Source organism: Ursus maritimus, unplaced genomic scaffold, assembly GCF_017311325.1.
Source record: "Ursus maritimus isolate PB19 unplaced genomic scaffold, ASM1731132v1 scaffold_25, whole genome shotgun sequence".
In the NCBI taxonomy this organism is placed as follows: Eukaryota; Metazoa; Chordata; class Mammalia; order Carnivora; family Ursidae; genus Ursus; species Ursus maritimus.
The window spans coordinates 25,684,304-25,698,602 of NW_024425008.1; the positions used below are offsets into that span (position 1 = coordinate 25,684,304).

The window sequence follows — 14,299 nt, forward strand, 5'->3', positions numbered from 1 at the left end:
AGTACCTTCCTTTTACATGTGGAGAAGCTGGGGCTTGACTTTATTCAGGGTTTTGTTTGGGTTTGATTTGATTCCAAAGCCTGTACTTTTCTTATTGCACAAAACTGTCCTAGTGTTTGAAATCCAAAAAGGTTACTAGGTTTAAAAAAAAAAAAAGCTGACCATTTCATAAAACATGGTGCATTGGTTAACATGAACTTTGGAGTCTAATGGAATTAAACACGTGCTCTGCCTCTTACTAGCTTTATGATGTTGGGTGAATTAATCTATCTGTACTTCAGTTCCTTAATCTGTAAAGTGGAGATAATCTTAATAGTACCTGTCTTATAAGGGTGTTATCAGGACTAAATAAGAATGTGAAGTCCCTAGAACAGTGCTGAGCACAAATAAACCTTATCAAATAAAGTGTTTTCTATTATTATTGTGTGTCTTTCAATATGAGGTGGCATTTGAATTTTATGCCAATTGTATTTTAATATAGTTGCTCTATTTTGCAACTTGAATGTGTTGATATCTCCAAGAACCTTGTAAGGTTTTCAGTTCTTGAAAAGCTCAATTGTAGGATGATTTCTCATGTTGACTTGTGTATAGACAGACTTTTCTTCCTTCTTCTCCTTTTTCTTTTTGTCTTGCAGGCATTTAGATAACTTTGTACTTCACATATCTGATTTTGTAGGCTCTGAGTTTTTGATGTTGAAACAGTTTTATTATTGACCCATCTACAGATAACGTATGTGCCTTCTGCTTTTCCCCGTTTGTGGTCACTAGAAGTTCCTAATCTCTTCGAGACAGCTTGTCTGCAAACTGCATCATGGCTAGAGCTGAGAGCTACCACTTTTTCGATGCATTAGAACCTCTTGGTGATTAGGCAATAACCTTTTAAAGTAAACATGACCAGTAGTTTATTTTAAACATTTGAATGCTGACCAGTATTATAGGTAGGGTCAGAGGGAAAATTGCATGTAATTAAATAGTAATTTGCATTTAAATTCAGCCATTGACAAAAAAACACTCTCCTGCTAATATGTACCATGAATTTTGGAATCCATGAACAATAGTAATTTTTTTAAAAAACAAGTAATTTGTAATACCTATTCTGAGAATTTTCTTGTTTTGTTGTTTGTTAATACTTGAGAGGGAGCTAAATTAGTGTAGGAACACCACAGGAAATGAGAACACACTTAGAAAAATGTTTTTGTTGAATTGTAATTTTATTGCAATCTGACTTTCTTGTAGTCTAAGATTAAAGTACTGAGATGCTGGGTAGCATGTTTTGATGGTGATGGGAGGGGGGAGATGGTATTGCTTTGTGTTGGGTGGGAGCAGAAAGTAATTGCTTTTGATTACATACTTGTGAGAAAAAGAAATACTTTTAGTCCTTCTCAGCAGTCAAGAGGGTTGTTTTGTATTTTTCTGCAGTCTTGAAGAGAAAGAATTTTTTAAGGCATTCAACCCACAGTTTTGAACACATAATTGGGCTTGGACTTCATTCCATTCACTAATTGGTCTTCCTTACCAATTTAAGTTAATAACAAATTTCTTTATAAAATTATGGATAATGAAAGATTCTTTTAAAACTCTTGTATTTCAATGTTAGAAAGTTAAAGGTAGATTGACTTTTGTGGCCATTCAGGGAAGAAAACTAATTCACAGATATTTTCTTCATTTTCAAGTTACAGTTTTTACACTTCTTTTTATGTCTCATGTGATGAGTTTTTTTCCCCAGCATTAATTGCTATTAATTATTTTTCAGTTAACCTGACTGCCTCCTAAATGTGTAACATGGTATACAGCATGTTCTGCTCCTAAGGTGTTGATACCAAATGGCTTGTAAGGATACCTCAAAGGTACATTACTGCTGCATGTTCACTCATTCAGACAGCATGTATTAAGGGCCCATTCTGCCCTAGGCAGTGTGCTAGTTACTCTTCAAGAGCTCAGGCCTGTATTGGAGATAGACTTGTGAACAGATAAATTATGGTAAGGTCATTCAACAGAGGTATGCAAATTGAACTCTTTCATAGGAGTTATTCTACCTGTTCATCTTTGTGGAAGTGGTCCAGGTCGGAGTACTGTTGTGTTAATATATATCTAATATTACAACGTACCATATAACAAATCAGACTTAATGAGCTTAATGGATTCTAGTATATCATTTTACTTTTTCAATGACTTTAGTCATTAAAGAGCTTAGGTTTAAATTTCAATTTATCTTTCTTTGGTTTCTTTTTCTTTGAAGCGTTCGTGAATGTTTAGCTTTCACTAATATTCTTTTATTTAGTAGTTTTCAAACTTTTGAGGTCGTTTAGTCTCGTTGCAGTTTGCGTGTATGTACGTGTGCACATGTGTCTCTGGGGGGGGGCATGAACACACATGCTTGACGTCTTGGTATGGTGTTACATCACCATGATGTTTTCCTGGTGGGATTCTTGAAGCCTGTTCTACAAGTTATGGTTTAATAGAGATGAGTATTCATTTAGTTATCCGAAACCAAACAGTCTTGGTAAATATATGTTTTGTTATTTAGCCTGAATTGAACAGTACCATATGATTTTTTTTTTAATTGGGGGAGGGCAGAGAGAGAGAGAGAGAGAGAGAGAGAATCTCAAGAAGGCTCCACACCTAGTGTAGACACAGGACTTGATCTCACAACCCTGAGATCACGACCTGAGCCGAAATCAAAGGTTGAACACTTAACTGCCTGAGCTACCCAGGCACCACACTATATGACTTTATTATTTTTTTTTAAAGATTTTATTTATTTATTTAACAGAGATAGAGACAGCCAGCGAGAGAGGGAACACAGCAGGGGGAGTGGGAGAGGAAGAAGCAGGCTCACAGTGGAGGAGCCTGATGTGGGGCTCGATCCCATAACGCCAGGATCACGCCCTGAGCCGAAGGTAGACGCTTAACCGCTGTGCCACCCAGGCGCCCCACACTATATGACTTTAATATGAATTTTTGTTACCTTGGATAGTTGAAGAACTTGCGCCACATTTTTCGGAGCTTCTAGCTGCAGCATCATTTCAGTGCAGTTTGCCTGTTGGTGGTGAGATGCTAGTAGTCAACATCTGTTCGTTGTATTTCCTACTCATTATCCTTTTTGGCCAGAGATCAGGTAAAGGTAGTCTAATAATATACAACATACGTTTGCGGCAGGGTCCCCTTGCTCTTATCCAGAGATCCAGCCCAGGTTATTTTAACCTGTCTTTTGTCCATCTAGAGAGGTTCCACTCCAAGGATATCCCTGGTGTATGCGGTAAAGAAGAAAAAACAGTTAAAACCTCTCAAGTATTATCTAGTTTCTCCTGTCTTGGTGAAGAAGGAAACCCAGCTGGTCTGCGTAAATGGTTTATAATAAAAAGATTGAAAAGGATTTGAGAAAAGTGTTTTAACCAAGCATTACCTGGATTGGGTAGGGATTAGGGCAGCATGATCAGAATCCTAGGGGAGGATGAGAATGTAAAGTGGGGAACCAGATGTAATTTTTTTTTTAAATCACATTTTATTTTGGAGTAATTTTAGATTTATAGAAAAGTTGCAAAGATAGTAGAGAGAGATCCTGTATGTCTTTCACCCAGTTCTTCCCCTAATGTTAACATCTTACATAACCATGGTACGTTTGTTACATCTAAGAAATTAACTTTGGTACAATGCCTACCATTAGCTGAACTACAACTTTATTTGGATTTTACAAGTTTTTCCACTAACAGCCTTTTTCTTTTCTAAGATCCAAACCAGGATACCACATTGTATTTAGACCATGTGCAATTTTGATAAATAGGTTGGGGTTTCCAGTGAGCTTCTTCTCTGCCATGTATGTGACTCAGTAATCCCCTCTGATCATTGCTGAAGAGAGGAAGTCATTGGCCATGAGAATAGACAGTACTGTGTAGGTAGTGTTCTGTACCCCCTTAATTCCCCAAATACTGGTAACTCAGTGGAAAAGTTGGCTTTGCTCCCAGGGGTTGATACGAAGTTTCCTGAGAAGCTAAGAGCTAATCCTGATTGAGGGGCCCTTCCTGGGCTCCACTAACACCATGTGCTCACTTCATAGACTTACTATAGAGAACTATCACCAATTGGTTTACTTATCTGTCTTCTGTTAGAAACTGTATGTTTTTAAGGAGTCAGGAACCATCTTACTCATTTTGGAAACCTCAGGGTTCAACATAAGTTTCTAAAAGGTTTTTAATACACATTTGAAGAAATTCATAGATCTTGTTTGGTAACATTGATTATTAGGTCAACTGAAGGTTTGTTTACATACTATGTAAGTGTTGAGTTTCTCCTTCACATTGAGCCATCTCAGTTTGCCATTTCTGTGTCTAGTCGGGTTTTTCTTCCTGGAATCTGAACTATGAAATACTCATTTAAGATGGCTCTTTTTTTCTGATGTAAATAAATTATTTTCTTTAAAAATAACGGTAGGATAGATGGCTGTAGAGGTAGAAATTTTGTTAGCTTTTAAGTGCATGTGTGACGATTCCAGTTTCATCCCACTGGGCTGTAGATCTGGCCGTTTGCCTGCCACTTCAGGCACAGTTAATGAAATAACACCTTCCTAGACTTATTGAGGGAGACGGCTTGTCAGATTCAGGGAATTCGTTTTAAAATTTTCCTGTTATAGCCAAGATTCAGTGGCCCAGGGTCACCTAAGCATAAAAGCTGCGTGGCCTGGGAACACGGGGGCCTGTCCTGATTCTGTGGATCAGGCACAGCGGATTCTGTGTGGTAAATAGAAAAAAACACGTTAGGAGAGAGTTGTAAATTGAAGCTGCTGTTTTCTTGACGTAGATGAAAGACTGCAACAGGGCATAGATCAGTCAGTTTTTCTATTTTGTTTTTCCCCAGACGTCCCAGGAAATTACGAAATGAGCAATGATAAGTTGACCCTTGTTTCCCTGTTTTGCTCGCACTAGCTTTGAATCCCTTTCTCCTCCTTTCTGTGAACTATGCGGAGAATGGCAAAGTCTGTTCCAGGGGGCAGTTGAATCTAAACTGTGCTTTTATATGTCCTCTTCGTTTCAAGTCTGATGAACTCTGGTTTGTTTTAAAGAGAATGGTGCCACAGAGAGAGTCCAGATTGCATGAAGAAATGTAGAATTACTTTTGTCGCTGTCAGCTTCACCTTTATAAGCCTAACTTTTCTTTAACCAGTGAATGATAAGGTAATGGTTTCTAGCCTCCTCTCAGATGAGAGTGATCTTATAAAAGCTGCTCTTCAAAACTAGACGTGCAAGTAGTTCATTGTCCTTGGCTTAACCTGCAGGTGCACACTCTGGGTTTTGGAATTTTGTTGTTGTTGTAAGACCCAGCATCAGGGGTCCATCCAGAAGGTTTATGTCAGTTTGAGGAGAACTGAGGAACTGAAACATTGACTCCATTTAGAAATGCAGTTATTAGGTTAAAGAGTAGGGGGAAGTCTGTTAAGAGATAAAAATCTTTCCAAATTCTGAAACAGACTGTAACTGAAGTGCTGCTTGCTAATGTGGGGAGTTGAATTTGAAAGAAACAAAGCAATAATAAAACTGAGTAATTAATGAGATAAAGGGCATGCAAGAGCTTAAAAAACTCTTGTTAAAATTCTTTTTATTAAAGTATAGTTGACATACAATATTATATATGTATTAGGTACACATCATATGCACATTATGAAATGCCTGTAAGTATAGTTAGTATCTGTCACCACACAAACTTATTATAGTATTATTGACTATATTCCCTATGCATATTTTTCATCTCTTTGACTTAATTTGTTTTGTAACTGGAAGTCTGTACCTCATCCCCCACACCCCTCCCCTCTGGCAACCATCAGCTTGCTCTCTGTATTTATGAATCTATTTCTGTTTGTTTTGTTTTGTAGGTTCTACATATAAGTGAAATTATATGGTATTTGTCTTTCTGTCTGCCTTATTTCACTTAGCATAATACCCTCTAGGGGTCTATCCATGTTGCCGTGAATGGCAGGATTTCGTTCTTTTTTATGGCTGAATGATATTTCGTTATATATACTTATATACATATTTATGAATTTCTTCAAATGTGTATATACACATATACATATACATACATATACACACACTGTATCTTCTTGATGGGGTATGTATATGTATGTGTACTTATGCATATACATGTATACATACATTCGTATGCACATATATACATATACACCATATCTTCTTTATCCATTCATCTACTGATGGACGCTTGGGTTTCTTCCTTGTCTTGGCTATTGTAAATAATTTTGCAGTAAACGTAGGGGTGCATAGATCTTATTTGAATTCATTTCCATTTTCTTCAGGTAAATACCCAGAAGTGGAATTACTGGGTCATATGGTTCTATTTTTAATTTTTTGAAAGATATTTATTTGACAGAGAGAGAGAGAACGAACACGAGTGGGAGGGACAGACAGAGAGGGAGAGAGAATCTGAAGCAGACTGAGCACGGAGCCCGACACGGGACTTGATCTCATGAACCTGAACCCTAGCTGAAATCAAGAGTCAGATGCTTAACCAACTGCACCACTGAGGCACCGCTACTTTTCATTTTTTGAGGAACCACCGTACTCTTTTCCGCAGTGGCTGCACCAGTTTGCATTCCCACCCACAGTGCACAAGGATTCCCTTTTCTCCGCATCCTCACCAACATTTGTTATTTCTTGTCTTTTTTATATTAGCCATTTGACTAGTACGAGGTGATACTGTGGTTTTGATTTGCATTTCCCTGATGATGAGTGATGTTGAGCATCTTTTCATGTGTTTTCTTGTTAAAAAAATTTTAACAGGAGATTTGTGAAACTTTTTTTTTTTTGAATTTTTTTTTTTTTAAGATTTTATTTATTTATTCGACAGAGATAGAGACAGCCAGCGAGAGAGGGAACACAGGCAGGGGGAGTGGGAGAGGAAGAAGCAGGCTCATAGCGGAGGAGCCTGATGTGGGGCTCGATCCCATAATGCTGGGATCACGCCCTGAGCCGAAGGCAGACGCTTAACCGCTGTGCCACCCAGGCGCCCCAGATTTGTGAAACTTTTAGATAAAGTTTCTGGAAGAAAAATCTTTGTGTCTTCGAGTTAGGCTATAAAAAACACAAACTATAAAAGAAGAAAAATTTTAAGTTGGATTTCATCAAATGAAAAACCTTTATTCTTTAAATAACACTGTTAAGAAAATGTTAAACCACAGATAATATTTGTCAAACATATCTAGTAAGGACTTGTTTGCAGAATAGATAAAGAATTCGAACAACTAAGTAGTAAGAGGACAAACATCTTGATTTTAAAAAATGCAAAAGATTTGGATACCAAAGAAGTGTCACAAATAGTCAATAAGCACATGAAAGCATACTCTATATTGTTAGTCTTTAGGGAAATGCTAATAAAACCACAGTGAGAGACCACTTTACACTATTTATTTATTTATTTATTTATGATTTTATTTATTTGACAGAGAGAGAGAGACAGCCAGCGAGAGAGGGAACACAAGCAGGGGGAGTGGGAGAGGAAGAAGCAGGCTCCCTGCAGAGGAGCCTGATGCGGGACTCGATCCCAGGACCCTGGGATCACACCCTGAGCCAAAGGCAGACGCTTAACAACTGAGCTACCCAGGCGCCCCCACTTTACACCTTTTAGAATGGGTAAAATTTAGTAGTGTGTTATTTAACCTCCATGTATTTATGCTTTTCCCAGAATTTTTCTTGTGGTTGATTTCTAGTTTTATAGCAGTCAGAAAAGATGCATGGTATGACTTCAATCTTTTTGAATTTGTTGAGAGACTTTTATTTGTGGCCTAATATGTGATCTGTTCTGGAGAATGTTCCATGTGCACTTGAAAAGAATGTGTATTCTACTGTTTTAGGATGGAATGTTCTGAATATATCTGTTAAACCCATCTGGTCCAGTGTGTCATTCAAAGCCACTGTTTCCTTATTGATTTTCTTTTTGGACGATCTGTCCATTGATGTAAGTGGGGTGTTAAAGTCCTCTACTATTATACTATTATTGATTACTTCTTTATGTTTGTTGTTAACTACTTTAAGTATTTGTGTGCTCCCATGTTGGATGCATAAATGTTTACAATTGTTACAGGTGGTTGGATTGTTCTAGAATGATAACATTTAAAAGATGAACAATACCTAGTGTTGGCAGCTGTGAACAACTGGAGCTCCCATACATTGCTGGTGGAAATGGAAGATGATACAGGTGCTCTGGAAAACAGTGTAGCAGTTTCTTATAAGTTGAATATATACTTATAATATGACCCAGCAATCTCACTCTTAGCTTTTTACTCAAGAGAAATAAAAGCATGGGTCCACACAAGACTTACACGTGAATGTTCATAGCAACTTTATCATAATAGCCCCAAACTGGATAGAACCAAATGTCCTTCAACTGGTGAATGGGTAAAGAAATTGTAAGATAATGGACTACTACACAGCAGTAAAGAGGAATGAAGTACTGCTACATGTAATGACATGTATGGATCTAAAATGCATTGTGCTAAGTGGAAGACATGCTACACACAAAAGACTACATTTTGGGGGCGCCTGGGTGGCACAGCGGTTAAGCGTCTGCCTTCGGCTCAGGGCGTGATCCCGGCGTTACGGGATCGAGCCCCACATCAGGCTCCTCCTCTATGAGCCTGCTTCTTCCTCTCCCACTCCCCCCGCTTGTGTTCCCTCTCTCGCTGGCTGTCTCTATCTCTGTCAAATAAATAAATAAAATCTTTAAAAAAAAAAAAAAGACTACATTTTGTATATGATGCTGTTTGGCATCTGTAAAAGGCAAAACTAGTGATAGGAAGTATATCAGTGGTCGCACAAGGGGATCATGAGGAAACTTTGGGGTGACGAAGGTTCTGTATTGATTGTGTTTTGTATCATAGCCGTATACAACTGTGGAAGCCATAATTGTTTACTTTAAATTGGTGACTTTTACTGTATATAAGCTATACCTCAGTAAAGCTGATTTGGGGAAGATTTTTTTTTCTTTTGCCAGTGATTTATGCAGGATTAGAGACTAGATTCAGATTAATTCAGATCTAAATTTGTTATAGGCACTAAAATAATTGTGAAATAATCAGTATCCCTGAACTGAGTTGCAAAGAGCTTACTAGTTATCAAGTTGGGTCAAGTTTAGGCTAAGACTTTTATTATTAATGAGAACAGGTAGAAATAAGATACACATTTTATTTGAAGGTACTTGATCAGAGAATCAGAGTTCCAAATAATCAAGGAAAAAACCCTGGGGGCTGATTTTGAATTCCCCACTCTGGCCTAAGTCTTTACTGATTCTAATACTGTGACCACTCACAGTTTCTAGAAATACTCACTTCCTTTTGCCTGCAGTAAACCACTTATACAGTTTTTTCCTCGTCTCTGATTGTTCCTTTTCACTCTTTGCTAGCTCCTTTTGGGGGTGGGGGTACATTTAAGGTTGATCCCCTCACGGTTCTATAATTGGTCATTTTCTTGATTTGCTTGTTTTGCATGGCAGTCCTTTTTCATTTCCTGTCTTTTAACTGCCTGCAGGATAGTGGTATCTCCATAGCTTCAGATGTTTATTTCCATTTGTCCTGTGAATATATTTACCTGGATATCTCATAGACACTTCAACCTTAGTTCTGTACTTGTATCTTTCCCTACGCATTGGCTCTGCCTCTTTAATTCACCTCCACCATTCATCCAGGCTCCCAAGCGTAGAAAATCCCCATTTGTCCTTGGCTTCTTGGTCTCTTTTATCTTTTTGACCTCACAGGTCACTAATCCTGTTGCTTCTAACTGGGAAACGATGCGTACTCTAGCCTCCCCCGCCCCTCACCCTCCACATTGCGGCCACTGCCTTTCTGCTCCCTTGGACCAGCATCCTCTTATCTTGACTCTCAGCCATTGATTGATCCGTTGTCCTTTTCAGAGTCTCTTTTAAAATTTGTGATGTCTTTCTCCTTTTAAAATGTGTGATCTCTTTCTCCCTTAGTTAAAAAACATCTCCTGAGTTTTTTTGGTTGTGATTGCTTAAAGTCTAAAATGGAGTCGTATTCCTTTTAAATTTCCAGGTTAAGTATTTGTTGAGCTTTCATTCTTCCTATTCCAAGAATCTTTTTTTTTCTTTCTTGGGTTCTTGACACGTCTGTATTCCTGGTTAAGAGTGTAGGCTCTGGAATCACATTGCCTGGCGCCTTCATTTGTCAGCTGGGTGACAATGGGCAAGTTGTTTTAGCCCTGTGTGCTTCATGTGGCTAATTCATAAAGCATGGATAACAGTATAGGTACTTATGTGGTTGCTGCGAGTTAAGTGAGATAATATGGGAAGCACTTCAAACGGTGCGGGCACATAGTGAGTTCTCGGTAAAGGTAAATTTGCGTTGTCATCGTTCTTGAGAAAAAACCAGAAGGCTTGGTATTTTGGATTGTTGCTGTGGTTGTTTCCAAATAGGATTTCTCCGGAAAACCCGTTAGTCCCTCAGGTACACTCAGTGCCCTCTTCCTAATTTCCTGCAGGTTGGGCTGCCATCGTGGCCTAGACACAAACCACCATCGTAAGCCGGCAACCAGCAGCCTGGTTTGCATATAAAGCCGTATCTAATGAGGCACTCCTGCCAGGTCACCTGGGGCCAGTTTCCAGCCTCACCCAGTCATTTCTTGACACTCCACGTCTTGCTCTCAAGAGCAGCTGCATTCCCTCCTTTTTTGAGTACACCTCCATTTTATATCGGAGGCAATCGAAGAGAAGTAGCTTGTCCCAAATCACTCAGTAGTAAGATTCATACTCCTGGGTACTACACCATACCGTGCTGAGAATCAGTCACCCTAGTTTGGCCCCAGGTGGTCTTTCTAAACACTTGGCTTTCATAATGCTGACCTTTTTCATCACTCCCATTCTTGACTCAACTTTGGCTGATGCTATTTTTCTCCTGCGTAGGTTCCTAGCGCTTTTATTTCTGCCTTGCGAATGCCTGCTCAGTCTTAAGTTAAAAGCTCTGTTGTCTCTCCTGTCAGTACTTCCCCACTCTCAGGCAAAGTTAACCTTTCTCCTTCCTTTGCCCTCCACACATCGTGTATTCCTTTTTTTTTTTTTTTTTTTTTTTTTTTGTGGTACTTGCCACGTTGTCTTGCCGATCTCCCACTTCGGACTGAGTTCATCAAAGTTAAGAAAAGACCCTGTCTCATTTATCCTTGTTACCTTAACTTTTAGCACACAGTCTGGCAGACAGCAAATGCTCAAGAAATATGAGATGAATTAATGAACCTTACAGAAGAACCTGAAGATGTTGGTGGATTACAGCCGGTGAAATACAGTGAATTTGCTAAAACACAGTGTTTTGGCAAATTATGTTAGGCCAGAAGAAAATACAGATATCCAGGGATGGGGGGACATAGCAGAAAAAAGAATTTTATTTGAATTGTGAGTATATGGGATGGGTGGTAGTGGGGTAATAAACCATATGTTGAGTGGGGATTGTAGTGCCTTTCAGACTTCAGTTCAAGTACCTCTCAAGGTAGAGGATCCTGGGCATGTAACCCCTTGGGGCCTGGGAGCAGAGCCCCGAGCACCCTCTCTGCCTCAGGTATCAAGTATCTGCATATTTTGAATATGCCCATGTTTTACCTTTAGAAATTCATGCCAATTTTGCATTCTGTTTTATTACCTATGAGTGTTTCATGGTGAAAATACCTTCTTCTCCCCACTCACCTCATCCTCTAGTGAATAGTTGCTGCGGGAACTTGTGCCATTTATCCTCAGGCTTCCAGCACATCGGCCTGCCCTAATGCCCAAATCCGGGAGGCACGGAACAGGGTTGCAGTCTAATATGGCAGTATGCTAGCTTGCTGTGATGTGGGGGATTGTCTACGCAGGAGTATTATGTCATGGAACTGAGGAGGGTGAGCTCATCTTTGTTCTAACGAGGCTATTCCTGGAAGGCTGCAGTCAGTTGGAGGCACCTCATTACCAGATCGCCGGGGACCAGCTGGAGAGAGTTCACAGAAGACCCACAGGAATGATTAAGAGACTGGAGGGGCTGACTGATGAGGAAAGAATATAAATGAAAACCGTATAACTTGGCTTAACTGAGATAGCAGGAATACACAACTGTATAAATATCTCAAGAGAATAAACTTGAGGGGGGAGGGCAGTCTCTTATGGTGGGATTTGGGGGAGAAAAAACCAAGGCTGAAATTAGCAAAGGAAAACATAAACTAATAATCTAAAGTATCTGATGGTGCACTTTATTTCTTGGAACCTCCTTAGATCACTCTAAACTGTGGACCTTTTGTTAATTGAATGATTTGGTTTTTTAAATTTGATTTTCCTGGACTTGTGGCTGGTGTGTCTGTATAGAGAATCCCGAAGACTCTATCTTTGAAAGCCAGCATCTTTCTTCTGTCTTGTCTTTCTTTATGGGACTCCGTGGGCGATGGTTGGGTGACTGTGCGCTGCCACTGCTCCTTTTCTTTCTTCACCAGAATTCCAAAGTGGACTTTCACATCCTTTTTTTCATGGCTTTTTATAATAGCATTTTAAAAGGAGACGCTGAGTCAGTAATATGTATTGTAATAATTTTAGGAACCTGGGATTGGTCCCCGAGGTACTGGTTTTAGGAAATTGTAGCCTTGATGAAATGCAAGCATAATTGTAGGAAACATGTACTTTGGGAAATGATTGTATAAAATTCCTACTTTGGGGTATGGGAGGCATAAAACTTTTTAAATAACAGTTGAAATTAGCCAGGAGAAATATTTGCATAATGTTGCCAGTTTTATAGCTCTTTTCCTAAGAGGGGACAGGAGAACTGGGAGAAAATGATTTTATGCTTTTTTTTTTTATTTATAAAAATGAGTTCATTTATACGAAGCAGTTAGGTAGCTTTAAGACTGAGACCTCTATGCGAGAGAGTGGTAAACCTTTTTTTGTAAAGGGTCAGCTAGGAAAGCTTTGTAGACCATAAGTCTCTGCAGCTACTCGGCTTTGCTCTTGTAGCGCAAAAGCAGTCACAGACCATATGTAAACGAATGAACTTGGCTGTGTTCATCCTTTTTTTAAAAAAAGCAGCCGACTGTCTGGATTGGGCCTACAGGCTGTAGTTTGCCAGCTCCTGCTTTAGACCTTTGCTCCCGAAAGCATGATCTGCAGACCAACAGCATCAACGCTCCCTGTGAGCCTGTTAGAAATACAGACTATCGGGGCACTTCTCAAGGGGCTGCCTTAGAGCCTAGACCAAGCTTCTCAGATTTTAATGTGTGTAGGAATCTCTTGGGGGCACTTACCAAGTACAGACTGAGATAAACTGAACAACATACTAGCTACTGGGAATCAAAGATGAGTAAGACCCAGGCAGTGTCCTAAGAGATGCCAGAATTCATTAGGAGAGACTACTGTATAAACAAATAAGCACGATATGGAGTAATAAATGCTATAATAGAGGTATTTTCAGCACAGGAGTATCACAGAGGAGCAAGTGATTGGTTCTGCGTGGCATGGAAGCAATCCTCCGAGGGGTCTGAGAAGTGGACCAGGAAGGGGGTTGGTGCTTGAGTTGAATTTTCAGGCTTGCTAGAGACACTGAATAAAGCATAGTCAGGGCTAGGCATGGTTGTTCACGGTGGGGTGCGGTAAAAATGATGTTAGAACTTGGAATTATTTGGGCTCCTGGTCAGTTAAGCATCTGCCTTCGGTTCAGGTCATGATCCCAGCATCCTGGGATTGAGCCCTGCATTGGCTCTCTGCTCAGCAGAGAGTCTGCTTCTCCCTCTCCCTCTCCCTCTGCCTCTGCCCCTCCCCTCTCTCTCGCTCTCTAATAAATAAATAAACCTTCTTTAAAAACCATTATTTAAAAAAAGAACTAGGAGTTATTTAATTTAATAACCAAATAGCTGATTACAGGGCTGGAGACCCACTAAGATCATAATGAATAGAAATAAAATTTCAGTATATTCTATTATTTTTAGCTAATTTTTTATACTCTTTCCTTATTTGAAAAAAGGATAACTTGCCTCTTTTCTCCCCAAAAGTTATTTGTTCTCCAGAAATAGAAACTTTTAGTATGTTCTTACATCAGTAAGAATCTGGGAAACAAACTGAGGGTTTCAGAGGGGAGGGGGTGGGGGGATGGGCTAGGTCAGTGATGGGTATTAAGGAGGGCCCGTACTGCATGGAGCACTGGGTGTTATAGGCAAACAATTATGGAACACTATCAAAAACTAATGATGTACTGTATGGTGATTAACATAACATAATAAAAAATTTTTTAAAAAGTTAGAAAACACTGAAAGCTACGGGTAGAAAATAAAAATTATTTATA

At 39.3% G+C, this 14,299-nt stretch overlaps 1 protein-coding gene across 3 annotated transcripts in view; it reads left to right on the forward strand.

Moving 5' to 3' along the window:
• Positions 1-14,299, forward strand: part of AREL1 (apoptosis resistant E3 ubiquitin protein ligase 1) — a 62,953-nt gene that overhangs the window by 915 nt on the left and 47,739 nt on the right. The gene's annotated exons all lie outside the window — the stretch shown is intronic.